The sequence below is a fragment of the Coturnix japonica genome, chromosome 1, assembly GCF_001577835.2.
Source record: "Coturnix japonica isolate 7356 chromosome 1, Coturnix japonica 2.1, whole genome shotgun sequence".
NCBI classification, from domain to species: domain Eukaryota; kingdom Metazoa; phylum Chordata; class Aves; order Galliformes; family Phasianidae; genus Coturnix; species Coturnix japonica.
In genome coordinates, this window is record NC_029516.1 from 104,289,143 (window position 1) to 104,305,749 (window position 16,607).

Here is a 16,607-nt window from a genome sequence, read left to right on the forward strand (position 1 = left end):
GGGAGATGTGGCTGGGCACATGCCAGGTTCTTACTGCAGAGCTGATGCTGAGTGAGGGGTGATATTTAGGGTTCAATGTGTGTTAGACAAGCCCTGTGATTTTGTGGATGTGCGCTGCCCACAGTAGCAAGCACTTAATGCATCATTAGATTTTGCAATAATTGGCTATCACAAGCTCCTTTACAAGAGGAGAAGTGATTTTCTTGGCACCACATTTTGTGTAAATGTGCCATCAGTCATGTGCCAGTGCCGCTATTTTTGGCTTGTTTGTTGTCTAATGTTTCAGGTGAATCCTACTTAAGATTTATCCTTTAATTTTCACCATGCCAATGTAAAACATATAGTTTGAGCATACCTTTTGCCATCAAGTTGGAAAAAAAATGCATCTCGATGCAAAAAGGGTGTAGAGATTTGAAACTTCTCAATGACAAATGACAGAGACACCAAATACCTTGTTCCTGTATATCACTACTTTGACTATGATGTGCTTTTTATAAAGCACCGTGGGCTTCATTCTTGTCCCCAGAATACCCTTGGAACTGAGGCACACAGTCCCAGCAGCATTATTATGCTGGCAAAAAAAAAAAGATTTTAATTTTTAGACAGTTATAAAATACATGAATGCAGGCATAACGTCTTAATTGCATAATGTAATACCAGGAATAGCTCACCAGTCATGTTAATCAGATCATCATTCACTCAAAATCCCAATCATCTGCAGTATCTCTTGTCTAAATGGAGGTCAGAAAAGACGCTGGTAGGTCAGTAATTAGTGTTGCTACTGAAAGCTCAGTGGATGGGACAGTAATTGGGAGCTGTATGAAACTTGAAATATTTTACATGAGTGGCTGGTACAATCTTCTTGTTGTTTTTTGTTTTTCTCTCATGTTCCTATGAATTCTCATCCACTTGACTTTTTCATACTTTCTGATTTGAATAATCCACAGACTAAAGGAAGAACTGTCTTCAAATCATTAGCTCTTCAGTCTTCTTCAGTTAGTGAAGCTGATATAAAGTCCATGTTTTCAAATTAATCCAAAGTCTGTACAGCATCGCATCTGTTCCATTCAGTTCTGTCCATTTAAAACAATTATGACAGAAATTCCTCCTTGTTGAGAAAGCTCCACACAGCTGGAGTCCTCCTGTTGACCTGTATAAAACCAATAGGCAGCACATCTTTCCTGTTAGCAATTCTGCATAGTGCCAGTACATTTCAAAGCACGTTGATTGCTAGAAGTAACATCAGGAAGACTGAAAAGATGAATAAGAATTTTGTGGGCTTTTTTCATGGAAACTATTATATTAAATAAGTGAAGAATAATTACAGGTCTAGCAGAATTGCTATTTTCTTGAATAAAGATTGTCTAAAGAACTATGCCTATCACTGGCGAGGTTCTTATAAATGTTGCGAACATCAAGAACCAAGATCTAAGAAAAAGCTGGTAGCAAAAACTGAGCTTATCAATAATTCAAAATAGTTCTGAGGGACGCCATCTATTTATGGGAAATGCCTTCCTGGAACTGCGAGGCTGCACGGGTGTGATCGCTCCTCTCTGCCACAAGGTGTCATTGTTTTACCAAAATCAGCTTTGAAAATCCACTCTGCGGGAAAATACGCGAAAATTCATTTGCCTGGCATTTTAAGAACTGGGAAACATACACAGATAATTATATAGGTTCTAGCCGCATGAGGAATGTAGAAAATGGCAACCTGTCAAAGACTAAATCAGAAAGAGCTCCTTGACACCTATTAATCTACCAGTGAGCTTTCAAGGTCTTCAGGCTGGTTTGTTTCCTCCTTCCTTCTATAAAGGCATGCAGAGTGGCCATTTGATTCCTGTACTTTGTTATATGGTAAGGGATTTTTTAAGCAATTATTTTTGTTTCCACGTTTGTGAAGAGTAGGTGTGGCATCTGGAACAGATCAGGTGCTCTCCCTCTCAGGTGTGTGTCAGACTCACAGCCACCACATCTGCCCCTTGCTGCCTTGCTTTTCCTTTGTTGCCCTGTTGACTTCATGAGGACTGGTGCTGATACGCAGCACATCCCAGGATACTGATCTGTTACAGGTAACAGTGCTGTTACAATACGGCAATGCAACTATTAAACATATGGGCTCAAGCGTTAATAAAACAGTTTTCTGCAAGAGCATCAGCCAAATAAGACTCCACGATTATTAATCCTTTTGGGAGATTTTCCAGATAGATACCTAGCTCACAAAACATGGTTAAATTTATCAGAGAAAGCCTGTAGGGGTATTCATCATTTCTATGGGGCTTCTCTAGCACAGCGCTGAGAGCTGGCTGCTCAGCCAGGATTTCCCCTCTGCTCTGAATAGGGACTACAAAGGGAGCTGCTCAGGAACTGCGTTATTTTTTCTCTATGCTCAAGGCAGCCAGAAACACTACTTCTAAAGGAGTTCATTATGCAAAAGCCTTCAGAAAAGCTAGGGGATGAAAGAGAGAGGGAAAAAGAGGGAGCAAGCTGGGCTGGCTCACAGATCCCGTGGGAGAGACCTGGCATTCACTTGCAAGGCTGGGAGAAGCCCTGGGAAAAAGGATGCACTAAGAGAGTTGTAAGGCATAGCACAAAGGAGGCAGCACAGTGGGAAGGTAGGTATTTGTTGGGATGTTCTGCCCAGGTGCTTATGCCCTTGGAGAGGATGCTTGAATTTCTTAACATCAGATGTATCTCTGAATGGTTGAGTAGGAAAGTTTGCTACGTTAGCAGGAGCCTCCTGGTGTGTTATGCAGACATTTGCCATTAGACAAAAGATTACTGAGTTCTGAGCCATGAAAGCCAAATACAGCTGACCTGTATATATCTATGTATTATGAATGAATGATCTTAGGTGTTACAACTTCTGTAGATAAGCAGTGACGCACTCTGAAGAGCATACGGGTATTTGAAGAAAGGGAATATACCCAAAGGCTTCTGCAGGATTATAGGAAGATGTTAAGGTGTGTGCTAATTATCAGTTGGGCTGCCATAGGGAGAGGCCCTATCACCTCGACTTTTCTTGTAAGTTTCAGCACTGGTGAGTAATAGATATGATATCTGAGTAGTCAGAGAGCAAAGCTCCTATTATCTTATGCACTGGGCAAACTAAACTTTACGTGATGTTTCCTATAGGGATGTCACCTCACAGAGCATGCTGACAGCAGCACCAGAGGTATGGCATGTGCTATGTTATGTCCTGGAATCCCACTGTTCTTGCTTTTAGCCTATGCATGTACACATCTTCTCTGGCAGGTTTCAGTGTCCTTGGATATTTCACTCTGCCTTTATTTATGCTTTAAGTAGTTTTCATTAGCTAGCATATGTATACTAGTAAGTATTTAACTGAAAATCAGTCTTCACAAAACCAATGTTTATAGCAGTAACAGCTAAATCTAATAAGGGCAGACTAAGACTCAATCTACTAGGACAGGAGCTAATATAAGACATAGCTGAGCTGTGTGGAATCTATTCTCCAAAATATCAAAGATGCCTCTCACCTTTGCTGATGATTCCCCAAATATGAGCTAATGATCTCCAGCTCAGATGATCAGCCATGACTGTTTCCCATGAGGTTAGTTGCTTTCTTTGTGAATAAACTGAACTTCAAACAAAATGGAAAATAATCAGTGGTAACGATGGATCTGTCTTTCACAAAAGAGCTCCAAGTGTCAAGTAATAGAAGAATCTCTTTCATTAAAAAAACACCAAAGTGGGAGCTTTCACTGTGTGCTTGACCTTTCCAGCCTTGAAGGATGCACAGCTCCATCCCTCCCTTTTGGCTCCGCATGTCTCTGCATGGATGCTCAGCCACAGCTGAGCCGCCTCTGGCAGCCACGGCAGTGAGGATGAGGTGAAGACAGGTGAAGGGCCCCTGGCACTCAGATGGCTGCACTGCCAGGGCTGCATGTCCTGCAGTGGCTGGACAAGGTTTTGGAGAGCATTCTGAGAGCATGCTGCAGCCTCTCTGAAAATGTTTTTCTGACGTTCAGAGCAGCGAGGCAAAGAAATGCTAATACTCATTTCAGGGCTTGACAAGCCTCATTTCATAAGAGTTTTCTGCATCTGCCAGATTTACAGAAGCTGCTCAGGAGCTACTTATGCAGGCACTGTTTGGTCCCTGAATACCTTCCAGGCAGTGTGTTATCATGTATTTCGTTTGTATAGCCTGCTTTTTACACAGTGGGTATTCAGTAGATTCACTGAATACAGTCAAGCTGTCATACATCAAAGAAAGGGACAAATATCAAAGCACTATTTGTCTTTTCAGAGTCCATCCAGGCTAAATAGGCCGCCTCTGGTAGCATGCAGTGACAACACTCAGTGCTCAGTCAGATCTTGTTCTTAAAATAGGTATCCTTGTATAATTACCACTGACCACAGTCAGGGCTAGCATGAGATATGATAACACCATGACAGAAATATCAGGGCACTGAGAGTACCCATTTCTGCTGCAGTCTTGATTAAATACTAAAGAGCTGTTTGAGCACTGGATGCAGAAAGAAGAGGGATGCAAAATATCTTCCAGGAGGTGGGAGAAAAAAACAACAGTATTCCATTGGACTGCCCTGGCTATCAAATGTTGTACTCACCAGACTTAACCTGCTTTTTCAGCTCAAACCAGACTGTATTGCTTAAGTGGCCAGGTGAGTCAAATCGAAGACTGTGGATCTGTGGAAAAGATAAATTGAGGAGATCCCCGAGGATAATAATTCTCAATTATTATTGAAGCTGCTTTGGAAGACCACTTAAAAAGCAGATATTTAGAAACCGAACTACTTTTTGTTCTTTCCCACCAGGTCATTATGCTAATCAAAAGAGATGCAGATGATGTCTACCAACCTCTTCTTAATATTGAGAGGCACGTAACTCCTATTTTTACCTTTGAAAATCTTCCTCCATGATAGCAAATACATCTTCTCCAGCATCTGTTCTGAGAAATGTACTCTCTATATTTAAAAATAAATAGTAATAGCCACAGGGAGACATTTTAATTTAACAGAAGCTCAGGATTGTCTTCGTTTCTCACAGCAACCATTGGGAATCCTAGAGGAAAATGGGTCAAATGAAAACATTTTATAGCAAAATAGTGGGCGGACTTACTTGTAGCAGACTTTTTTTCTGGAAGGTGACTTCGTGGATGTTAAGATGAGCTGTGTTGTACACAGAAATTTGCCTAAAATATTATAATTTGAGGAAAAAAAAAACAAAAAAACCCAACCAGACTGGAGGAATGCTTGACCCTTTATGTGTGGTGAGCAAAATGACTGGGTAAAAGGAAAGCGACAAATTATTTCAATTCTGCAAGACATTTTGGCCATGAATTTCCTAGAATCTTGTGCTAAAAACATTCAGATTTTCCTACTGAGGCACTGTCATAAAGATTATGAACTCAACGGATAGTTAGAAATTATTTATGATACAGGTAACAGCAAAACATTGATCTAGGAACAAGTTTAGGCCAGCCTTCTTTAACACCATCCCTGATTAAGTAGCATGTGAAAACCATACAGTTTTCTATTACTTTTCTTGCTGCTATTTGTTATTTCTGCACAGAAACATTTGGGAGAATCTACAGTGCTCTGGAGAACTGTTGTATGGAATACAGGGAGCAGAGAAGATTTTTTAAGATCCTTATGGTCATTCCCCAAAGACAATCTGTTCTTTGCAAGCAGTAGGATAAATTTGGTAGTGAATGATGCTGACTTAAGGAAAGGGTGAAACAAAACAAACAGGCTTTAAATAAATCAGATTCTTGGACGGAAAATGAAGTAGGATTAAATTTAGAAATATTTTTGCCTCAGAAATCAAGGGGAAATCCCAAATTTTCAGTGAAGTAAATTAAGATTGAGACAATAACGCTAGTTGAGAAGGGATTCATCGCTATAAATTGCATTCAGTAACAAGAATAAGTGTTCCTCCCGATGTTATCTTTACAAGATCAGGATGACAAAACTCTTATTTTACTTCTAGCTCTATGCATTACAAAACAAAGCCAAACATGACCCCCTCCCGCTGCTGATTCTGTTAAAAACAGATTGCAGACAAATGCGACACTGACATTTTTAATCATATTTTTGCTAAACACTTCCTCAGTCCCTTCTACCTTTGCTGTCCTCTGAAGACAGATGCTAAGGACTGCCTATAGACCTCTTGCTCTTTCCCTTTGGCAGGTCATGGAGATGGGGCAGCCCTCTATCATGGTGCCAGGCATGATGCCACAAGGCCTGACCACCTCACTGCTACAGGCCCCAGTGGCAGCAAGTGAGGCCTTGAATCTGAAGCTCTCACCCAGGCTCTCCTCATAGGTTATATCACAAACAGGCAAGTTTATTCCACTCTGCATCACACTGGTATTTGGTCCTGAGGTTATTTTCTAGGCAAAATGTAGCGCAAACAGCATGGTGTTCTGCTTTTACAAACAAACAGAAAAGAAGCACTAGGTACCATCTGTTTAGCTTACCATCAGCTATTTTTTAGAATGAACGGTGGCTAAAACTATGCACCAAGAGGATTGATATAATTTACTTTATTTTGCATTATAGTATAAATGTCGTGTCCTGTGATTCCAGCCATTGTATTTTATATCAGAATAGCTGATAATGCAAACCATATTTCCCTACTGCTGAGACCTTGCTCCCTGATCTTTCTTCCATTCATTTGGGGGAAAAAATAAAAGAACGCTGCAATTTCCTTCCAAATTTTCCCCCCCAAAGCTTTTAAGATTTAAACATTACCCCCTTCCTTTATTGTAATGTAAACTTGAGCCCATAAAGTTTTGTTAAAAGAGTATAAATCTTTCCCCTCCAGAAGTTATCTGCCATGTTTCTTCTTATCCTTTGGTTGACTGCAGTAATTTTTATACTATGCTGTCGAGAGTGTAATGTTAAGTGCTTCATTAATGATGATTTGTGCCACTGAAAAGTTTAAAATGGGCAGATCCTGGCAAGGGCCTGACATTATTTATTTTTGCTCTTTGTATTAAACTCAGCAAAGAACATTTTAAGAGCAGTTTTGCATCTACTTGGAGGTGCTATAAGCAATATTTCACATGCCATTGCCTCAGAGACAGCATTAATCAGGAGAACAATAATAATGGGTACACACATCAGTAATAAATATTTGCATTTATTTGTAATAAAAGGGATACATTTCACTGTTTGATAAGAAGGAAACAAGCAGAGAGATGCTTGTCTGCATTTGGAAGTAATGATGATTCTGGAGATTTGCTATCAGAAAAGTTAAGAAAGAATAATTGCACCTCAAGGACCCAAGCCCTACAGAGCATGATACAGCAGGGCAGTAGGCAGAAAATGTCAGCGGGACAGGTTGGCCTCCCTGGAGTGCACTTCTTCAAAGGAAAAGCACAGCATGCAGCTCACTCTGGGGATGGGGAATCACAGAATTGTAGGGGTTGGAAGGGACCTCTAGAGATCATGGAGTCCAACCCCCCTGCCAAAGCAGGCTCCCTACACCACGTCACACAGGTAGGTGTCCAGGCAGGTCTCGAATATCTCCAGAGAAGGAGACTCCACCACCTCCCTGGGCAGCCTGTTCCAGTGCTCCGTCACCCTCACTGTAAAGAAGTTCTTCCACACATTCGTGTGGAACTTCCTATGCTGTAGTTTCATCCTATTACCTCTAGTCCTATCCCCATGCGCTACTGAAGCAGTGATGCAGCACAGGAAGTAGGAAAGGACAGCTGGATGCTGTGATGTGCTGGTGGGCCTGATTCAGGACCTGCTCTTGGGCATGAGGCTGGCCACCTGGGTATTGTTGGGAGAGTGGGCCAGGGATGGAACTCACAATGAAATACAGCTGGGGTGAAATAGTAATTACATAGCTCAATGTCCCAGAACTCCAAGGCTTTCTTTTTCCATTGTCTATTTAAATAGCAGCCTTTCCTATTTTATTTATTTGTATTTTTTCCCCACAATATTACACAGTATAAGAGGAAATAGAGGCCCGTTTGCTAAGCAAAATACTTTCTGCTGAATCCCAGTTCTGGATGGTATAAACCAAATGTGTATTTGTTGCTTAACTGCAATTTTTGTCAAACATATGAAAAATATGAAGTTTACTGGAAACAAATGTGGGGGGGATGTAATTTTTTGACTACTTGATATGTGAACAGAGATTTTTCTGCAGCTTAAATTTCATATGACCTCACTTAAGCCCCAGACATAGGCAATGTTAAATGCTTGGTAATCTCTTTTGTGTGTTTGAGTTCACTCTGAGTACGTTTCTCCAGTGGCAGAGTGGTGCATAAGTGTGTATGTTAGTAAACTGGGGAGGTGAGGCTGTTTGTGAACTCCAAGATGGTTTCTGGAAACAGAGAATAAGATTAAGCTACTTTTCAGGGTCAGGAGAAAGGTTAAAAGTTCAGAGTCCCAAAAATCAGTTTTAGGAGTGGTATTAAATATCCACACAGAAAAGGAAAGGAAAAGTCAAAGTATTAAAAAGCCTGAATTAAATACCTTGGAGAAATAAAATTGTTCATAAAGATTTTTAAGGCCCCTATATGATTAGTGTTCCTTGGAACCCTGAGGGAACCAGAATTATTGTACAGTGTATATAAAATGTCATCAGAAAAAAATATTTAGTCAGCATTAATTAATAAAACATATGATCTTATTTTGCTTGACTCCATTTTTTCAGCAAATGTAGAAACCAGATTCTAGCCTCACTGCATTAGTTCACAGCTCTGCCATTCACGGTTAACCCTGTACTGTAAAAATCCATCAATATACTTTATAGAGTGAAATTTTACAGAAATTACAGTTCCCACAATAGAAATAAAAGTGCAAAGCCAGATGTATGGGCCCCTCAATGATTTCAGTAGCAAGACTTCTGTTTATTTCTGTATGACTGGGAAATAAAAAAAAAGCAACCAACCACTTACAAGCTAATGACAGCAGCATTATCTACCATCAAATTGCATTTTATTTTATACTTATCCAACAACCATGATTTAATTTCTTGGCAGAGAAGCAGTGCAGATGCAAGGGAGGCAGCGGCCCAGGAGGCATGGAGGCCACAGAAGGGAAGAGACAGGGTGAGGACTCAGCCAGGAGTCCAGTGTTGTCTGTGCCCCTTCTGATGGAGCTGAGCAGCTCCTCACTCCCCAGGCAGTGTGCAGCAGCCTGAGTACTGCTGCTCCATGGGACGACATGAGAGACAATAAAAGAAAGGAACGTGGTTAGTCAGCAGGAAGGAAAAAGCACTGAGAAGTAAGGATATTTTTTGAGCAAAGGCACATCAGGAGACAGGCCCACCTCAAGAGTTCTCCCAGCAGTGGCATTCCCAACAAATCTCATTAATCTGCTGCATTGACATTTATACCCAGGATTAGGATGACCTTGTGTCTGCAACTGCAGTTTGTCTGCAGTGTTAACAATGGCAGAACTGACGCTCAGAAAATCCCACAGTATTCAGAGCAGCGCAGATGTCATATATTCACTCCCAGTTAACAGCACAAGATGTTAACAAGCTCAGTGATCGCTTTAAAAAGCTTTATAAAGCCTATATAAATCCACTTGCCTTTTGACTAATGAAACTGCCTCATGGATTCATTCTCCCCTCCCATCTTCTCCACCTAAATGTAGGAGTTAGGAGTTTCATTTCCATTTCAGATGCTGTTGGAGCATAAAAGGAAAAGGCCTGTAGACAAAGCTCTGGATTAGATGCACTGCGCTCCCTGTGGAGTGCTGAAAACCCATTTCTGTTAAAGATTTGAGAAGTTTTCCCTTTGCAAAGAATCATTATGCAAAATCATGCTTCAGTTTGTTTGCAGGATTCAAAGTCTGCAGTCAAAGATATATTGTGCTAAGAGAAGCTAAAACAATGCTGGAAAAAGGCTAAAGCATAGGACTCACTCAGGAGATAACAAAATCACAAATAGAGCTATGTGGAGCTTTTCACTCTAAGAAAGCACTGATTTGAAATGTATCTGTAGATCAATCTAAATAATTATTCAGCACATGCTGAAATTCATGACCATTTCAGCATTCAAAACCTTTCCTTCTCTTAAATTAGTACATCAAACTGCAATTTTTTAAACCCTTTTTAGCTGATTCATCTCCCACCATTAACTTGAATCTGCTTGCGTGTTTAAACTGGCCATGCTGAAGGAATCTCGTTTATTATAATCTAATATTTTGGGGAGGTAGGTAGATAAGAAGAATCCTCATAAGGGAAACCTAGACTCATCTTGAAAAATAGCTGCAGTAAACACACTGTTTATATAAAGCACACAAAACACCCAAACCAAACAAAACAGGGTGTGTATCTCAAAGCAGGGAAACATTTCAGTAGAGTTTAGTTCCTTGCTTGTACCATAGACTCAGCTATAAGGAATTAGTCCTTTCATCAGTTTCCCTCCTCAAAGGACTGAACGCTAAATAAAACGCCCTGATGCTTGTGTGCCTCTCTCACAGACCTCCATCCACGTATGGACCACAGGTAAATACCCTGAAAAGGAAAGAAAATGTTTAGTCTCAAATTCAGTTTTTCCTGGTTTTTACTTTGGGAAGAACACTGAAAAATATTTCTTCAGGGGGTTCCAAAAATATTTTTTCTCTCTCTTTTTTTTGTTTTTATCATGAATAAAATTCTTTTATTTTCATGGAACTATGAAATTCAGAAGCTGGAGTTTTGTCTGCTTTGCTGCAGTTGGCACAGAATAGCATGGACAGCAAAACACGCCCTTTATTTTGTGGAGCTGCTATAAAGAAATAACTGTTTCCTCACATGAAACTAGTCCGAAACTGCTTCACATTTGCAAATCCCATGATCCAAAAGATGTCAACAGCTCATCATTATATTGAGCAGCCTCCAAATCTAGGTCAGCACGTGTTGAGTAAAGCTGTTCTATCAGATCTGGTTCTGCTGCTCAGATAGAAAATGGAAGAAAAGACCAAATGATACTGGTGATGTAGTATTTTAAACACCATCGAGGGCTTAGGAACACAGAACTAAGGGGGACTTTTGGCACTCACATTTTTTGCAGTTGACACATTGTGGTTTTCTACATGTTGATGAAACATTGCTGGAAAATTTTTCTCTGCAGTCTGGAACCTGATTGGCTCCATTGGTGTCCTTAAACTAAGAAGGCTGTCTGCTGGAAGGGTCACTGCCACACTGATGCTTGTATGAAAGTAACAGACAATATAGATTTTGGCTTATAGCAGAAATTGGGCAAAGTGACATCATGCCTGTCTGCAAAAGTCTGTCCTTTGTCACCTTCATGCAGAAGTCATCTATCAGTCTTAAAATTATGGAGGTTTTCTTCTTCTGACCTTACAAACAATTGGAACATTATTCTAGAGTCTCTCTGCTCTGGAAACATGGTAGAAGAGCAAGCAGCAAATGGGGAAAGCAAAAAAACCTGGTGAGTGGTCATGAAAGCAAAAGGTAAAAGTGTTGTTCTTATCAGAGAGAAAGAACGTGGAGGAACTGAGAAAGGTGCTAAAGTGTGACACAGCTCAAAAGGCAGACAAATGCATATATATATTGTACAAGGAGAAACTTCGGAAGCCAACCTTTATCTTTTAAAGTCCTTTAGAGGGGATGAAGAATGAAGCAATGAAAGCTGCATACTGCAGTGTGATCTAAACTGGATATCTATTATTATTTTTAAAGAGAAGTTATTTCTTAATTTTTATTTCCAGGGACAGCAGGGTAAGTCATTATTTCGTGGCAGTGTGATCTAAACTGGATATCTATTATTATTTTTAAAGAGAAGTTATTTCTTAATTTTTATTTCCAGGGACAGCAGGGTAAGTCATTATTTCGTGGCACATCCAGGAAGTCTGGGTTTGCCAAAATCAGTGATGACATTGCTGGATGAACTCAAATATTTTCAGTCACACATTAAAGAAGGGAAGGAAATTTATTAATGAATTTCTTTCTTCCAGTGTTTTGACTTAGTCAGTATTAATTCAGTGCTTTGTAGCAGTTTGATTAAAAATGCCATGTACTGTTTGGATCAAATTCCTATCAAACACAGAGTGTTTTTCTTATGAAAAATACATCTGCAAAATTCAAGTACTTTTCCATACTTCAGCTGTAGGAAACGTAGAAAGCCACACAGATCAAGTGTGTCAACTTGCCACACCTATACAACAACCACGTGTCTACTTCATTGTTTTATTCTGAATCGAGACTGCATTTCTATCTCCAATTACTGTGTCTCACATCAGCAAATAGTCTTGGAGGACATGAAATAGGTTCCTTCGGGAAAGTGAATGGCAGATGCTCTCCTGGTGTGTACAACAGGTCCTTCAGCTGCTAATTTACATTTAATCCATAAAGCCAGAGTAAAGCTGTCTGGCATAACCTCCTCTGATATGCCAATGGTACTTTTGTCAGGTGCTCAGTGTCCACTGGGCCAGAAGGTTTGTCATTATGCAAAAGTATTTCTCCTGAGATTCCTATGTGTAATTCTGCATTGTTTCCACCTGGCAAATGCAAAGCTCTCTGCCTTTCATAAGTCGCAGAAGTCTTATATCAAATAAACTCTCTCTCTTTGCCTCCATATGAACATACATTAAACATTCTCATACACTCTGCTTTAAATTCAAATTAAACAGGCGATGTATGAGAAGTCGTAACTTACTGTTCACGAGTACAAGAATATTGTACCCTTTTCTTCACGTCAGTCACAAATTTAAGGAAGAACATAACGAGGAATCCTTGCCCAATTTACTAAAATAAAAATAATTATTTCTTCCACTAAAAAAAAAATAAAAAATGTCTGCCTTCTCAGGTATAAGGCCTCATTTCAAGGGCTTTATTTTTAATGAAGAGAAACAGCTTCAAGGTTACCCTTGAAAAAACATGTAGTAGTTTATAATCATACTAGTCAGACAGCTTTATTAAGTGATTTTTCCCTTCACTGATTTCTAAGGCTTATTAAACTGTATGTGTGAGCAGCGCTGCACATACAAAAAACAATTTCATTCTAGACACAGAAAAAGAAGTAGGAATGCGTGCAATCATACAGACGTTTGTACTGACTCATGAACATATATACCTATACTCACATGCACTGCCAAATACCCTGAAGCATCTGTACTTTGACATTCAGGTGTGCACACAGCTACGGAAGTATCTGTGTCTGTATCACTTTGCCCATCTATATTTCTTTTTATGAATGATAAATAATTAGTGGTGTAGCTATAAAGCTTATGTATTTCTAGCCAATGACACCTTCAAGGTCCCTCTGCTGCCTACTGCTTGACCTTGGTTTAAAAGCACACAGAATAGAAACCTTGAAACCAAGATCAGCAAGATTCATTCTGACAAAAAAACAGATACAGCACAATAGAGAAAAATACACATTTAATTTTAATCTTCTTCTTCTTTTTCTTTCTTCTTTTTTTTCTTTTTTTTTTCTTTTTTTTCTTTTTTTTAATAACACTTTCCCTATTACCATCTCTTTAAAAAATGCTAAGGTACAGATTGTCCTTCACACAAGTAGCATACATTTTAATCCTTCGGTTACATTAGGCTTGGTTATCATTGTAACTACAGTAACTATAGCAGTCTATATTATTCAGACAAGGTAGTGTGAGAACACACACATTCATACCTGCAGAGATAACAAAACAACGGGTTATTGCCTTAGGACAAGTCTTCCTATTGAAAGATTCCTGACATCATAAAGATAAGATGATCCTTTTATTTCATAATGTTTGAACTGAGTAAGTTATGGCGCTGCAATATAATCAGATGATACAGACAATGGAGTGATTTGACCTTAAAGACAATGCTTTTGTCCCATGTTACTTTAAAATATAATATAAAAATATAATAAAATAAAGGACTGGTAGTATATTTGGATGAACAGAGGGGACACACTAAAAGAGGAAAAAATAGTACCTATGATGGTCTCTGTGAAAACAGTACAAGAAGACAGCGTACATATCCCAAGTCTGTACTTCATTACAATATGAAGAGATGGTTTGTGAAGACCATAGAATCATAGAATTGTTGAAAGGGACCTTTAAAGGCCGTCTCGTCCAATCTCCTTGCAATGAACGTGGCCACATACAGCAAGATGAGGGTGCACAGAGCCCCATCCGGCCTGACCTTGACTGTCTGCGGGGGTGGGGCATAAACATAAACAGGAAGATCCTCAAAGCATTTCTAATGACTTGAGTAATTAACAAATCTTAATGCAAGCATGCAATTTCTGGAGACACATGAAAATTAAGTGCATTCCTCAAATGGTTGAAGACTCATTAATAATAACAGCCGTTGATCCTACAAAGTAAAGATGATGACAAAGTTTAAAATGGCATGGAGTGGATCACTCTGACAGCTGAACTTGGTTTTCTATCTTGATGCAAGAGATTCCTGCAGTAGGAGAAGCTATTCTTTCCTTTTGCATAGGTAAGCATTACAGAGTCTGTTAATTCATGACAACCTATCTCAGTTTGTGGACACAAACAGTTTCCAGTGCACATGCACAGCCTTTTAGAAATTTCATGCATGTAGACGGTTAAAGAATTTCTGAACTTTATCCCTTCTGTGAATTACATAGGGACAGCAAATACAGGCTTCCAGATGTTTTGTACTGTCTGATGTTTTGTACTCCCTTCCTGTATTTACAGGCTTTGCAACATCACGGTTGGCCTCCCAGCTGAGCACAGAACACCTTTCTATTTTTGCCTTTTTATAGGAAAACAGTAGCTTTAATACTCTATTTTCTTAGGGATCACTATCCTCATGCATAGCCACTGAGCATCATATTTCATACCTATTTTTCATCTTTATTTCCATTCCTACACACATCCACAACATAAATTACACCTATTTCTGAAGCTCAAACAAGTCTGATTGGAAATTAAGCAAAATTTAGGGGGAAAAAGAGGGCTAACTTACTCTAGAAATATGGTTACTTCTGGCAGAATAGAGAGCTTGCCTGCTATACTATTATACATTGCTTTTTTAAAGATACATTTTCTTCGTTGTAAATTTAAAACTTTTGTAGACAAAAATACAGTAGAAAATAGAGATCTTTAAGCACAAAATGTCTGATAATAACTGGAGCAGTGAGAAGAGAAACAAGATGGATAAGAGAATAAAGACAGTGAAGGAAAGGCATAGGCTCCTGGAAGTCTGCACGAGTGTGCTATTGAGTCTGAAGCATAAGCTGTCTTTAATGTAATTTTATCCATTACAACCAAATACAAAGGTGAAAGCAAGCAGAGATGGAAGACATTTCTATGAATTATTAGTCTTACTATTTCTCACTTCCATTTCTTTTGATTCTTAAACACTTCAGATGTAATTAACTTTTCATTAAGATAATTTTGTCTTTAAAACTGTAAATGCCCTACAGTGTGTTCTTGAAGGCAAAATAAGCTTGTAACATGAGGTATGATTAAGAGGAGCCTGAGGTCTTTTCATCAGAGCAGCCTAAGAAACAGTGCATTGCAGACTTCAGCTATGATAGTGCAGTTAAAGTCAACAGCTTACAGGAAAAGAATAATCACATCCACAACCTTTCTGGGAAGCCTGTTCCAGTGTCTCACCACCTTCACATTAAAGAATTTCTTCCTAATATCTAGTCTAAATCTACCCTCTTCCAGTTTAAAACTATTTCCCCTCATCATGTCACTACCTGCCCTTATGAAAAGTTCCTCCCCAGCCTTCCTGTCAGCTTCCTTCAGGTACTGGAAGGCCACTGTAAGATCCCTCCAGAGCCTTCTTTAGTCTCCATGCCCTTCTTGTGTTGGGGACACCAGAACTGAATGCAGTACTCCAGTTGGGGTCTCAACCTGCTAGTCACACTTCTCTTGATGCAACCCAGGATATGGTTGGCTTCCTGGGTTCTAAGTGGACATTGCTGGTTCACGTTGAATCTTTCATCAATAGACACCCCCAAATCCTCAGAGCTGCTCTTGAGCCATTTTCTGCTCAACCATTTTCTGCTTGGGATTGCCCCAACCCAGATGCACTTGTCCTCATTGAACTTCAAGAGGTTCGCATGGACCCACCTCTGAAGCCTGTCCAGGTCCCTCTGCATAGCATCCCTTCACTCTAGCATTCCAACTGTACCACTCAGCTTGGTGTCATCGGCAAATTTGCTGAGGGTGCACTTGATCTCACTGTCCATGTCACCTACAAAAATGCTAAATAACACCAGACCTGTGGACTTGGCAAAAACCTTTTTCATATTTCAGCTGTAGACTGCTTCTATAATCTGCTAAATCATACAGAGAAATTTCCCCTTGGGAGCTGCTTATGTTGTTTTAGAAGAACTATTCATGAGTGGGCAGGTGTTAACTTCTGTTCTTTTGAAGTGGTGTATCTCAAGGAATCTGTTTCAGCTTTGAATTAACCTAGAGTTCTTGCAGGTAAGTGCAGCGTACTGACAACTGTATAAATTAAGGAGCCTATAAAGAAAAACTTTCTCCATACTCCAAAATGTGAACTGGTCACATAGGAATAAGAAATGAAATTCAAAATACTGAAATAAATAAACTCCATCTTACTAGATTTCTGTATCAATGTAGAACATAGAAAAACATTCTTAAAAGTCATGATTTGAGAGGAAAAAAGTATATAGCATATACATCTCTGATTTTCTGAGTTACAGCTGA

At 39.5% G+C, this 16,607-nt stretch overlaps 1 long non-coding RNA gene across 1 annotated transcript in view; it reads left to right on the plus strand.

Annotated features, from left to right (window-relative positions):
• The first annotated feature begins 2,444 nt into the window (after positions 1 to 2,444).
• Positions 2,445 to 16,607, plus strand: part of LOC116652417 — a 19,004-nt gene continuing 4,841 nt past the window's right edge. The window contains exon 1 of the long non-coding RNA XR_004305417.1: positions 2,445 to 2,612. This is a non-coding gene — a long non-coding RNA (uncharacterized LOC116652417). The remainder of the gene's footprint in view (positions 2,613 to 16,607) is intronic.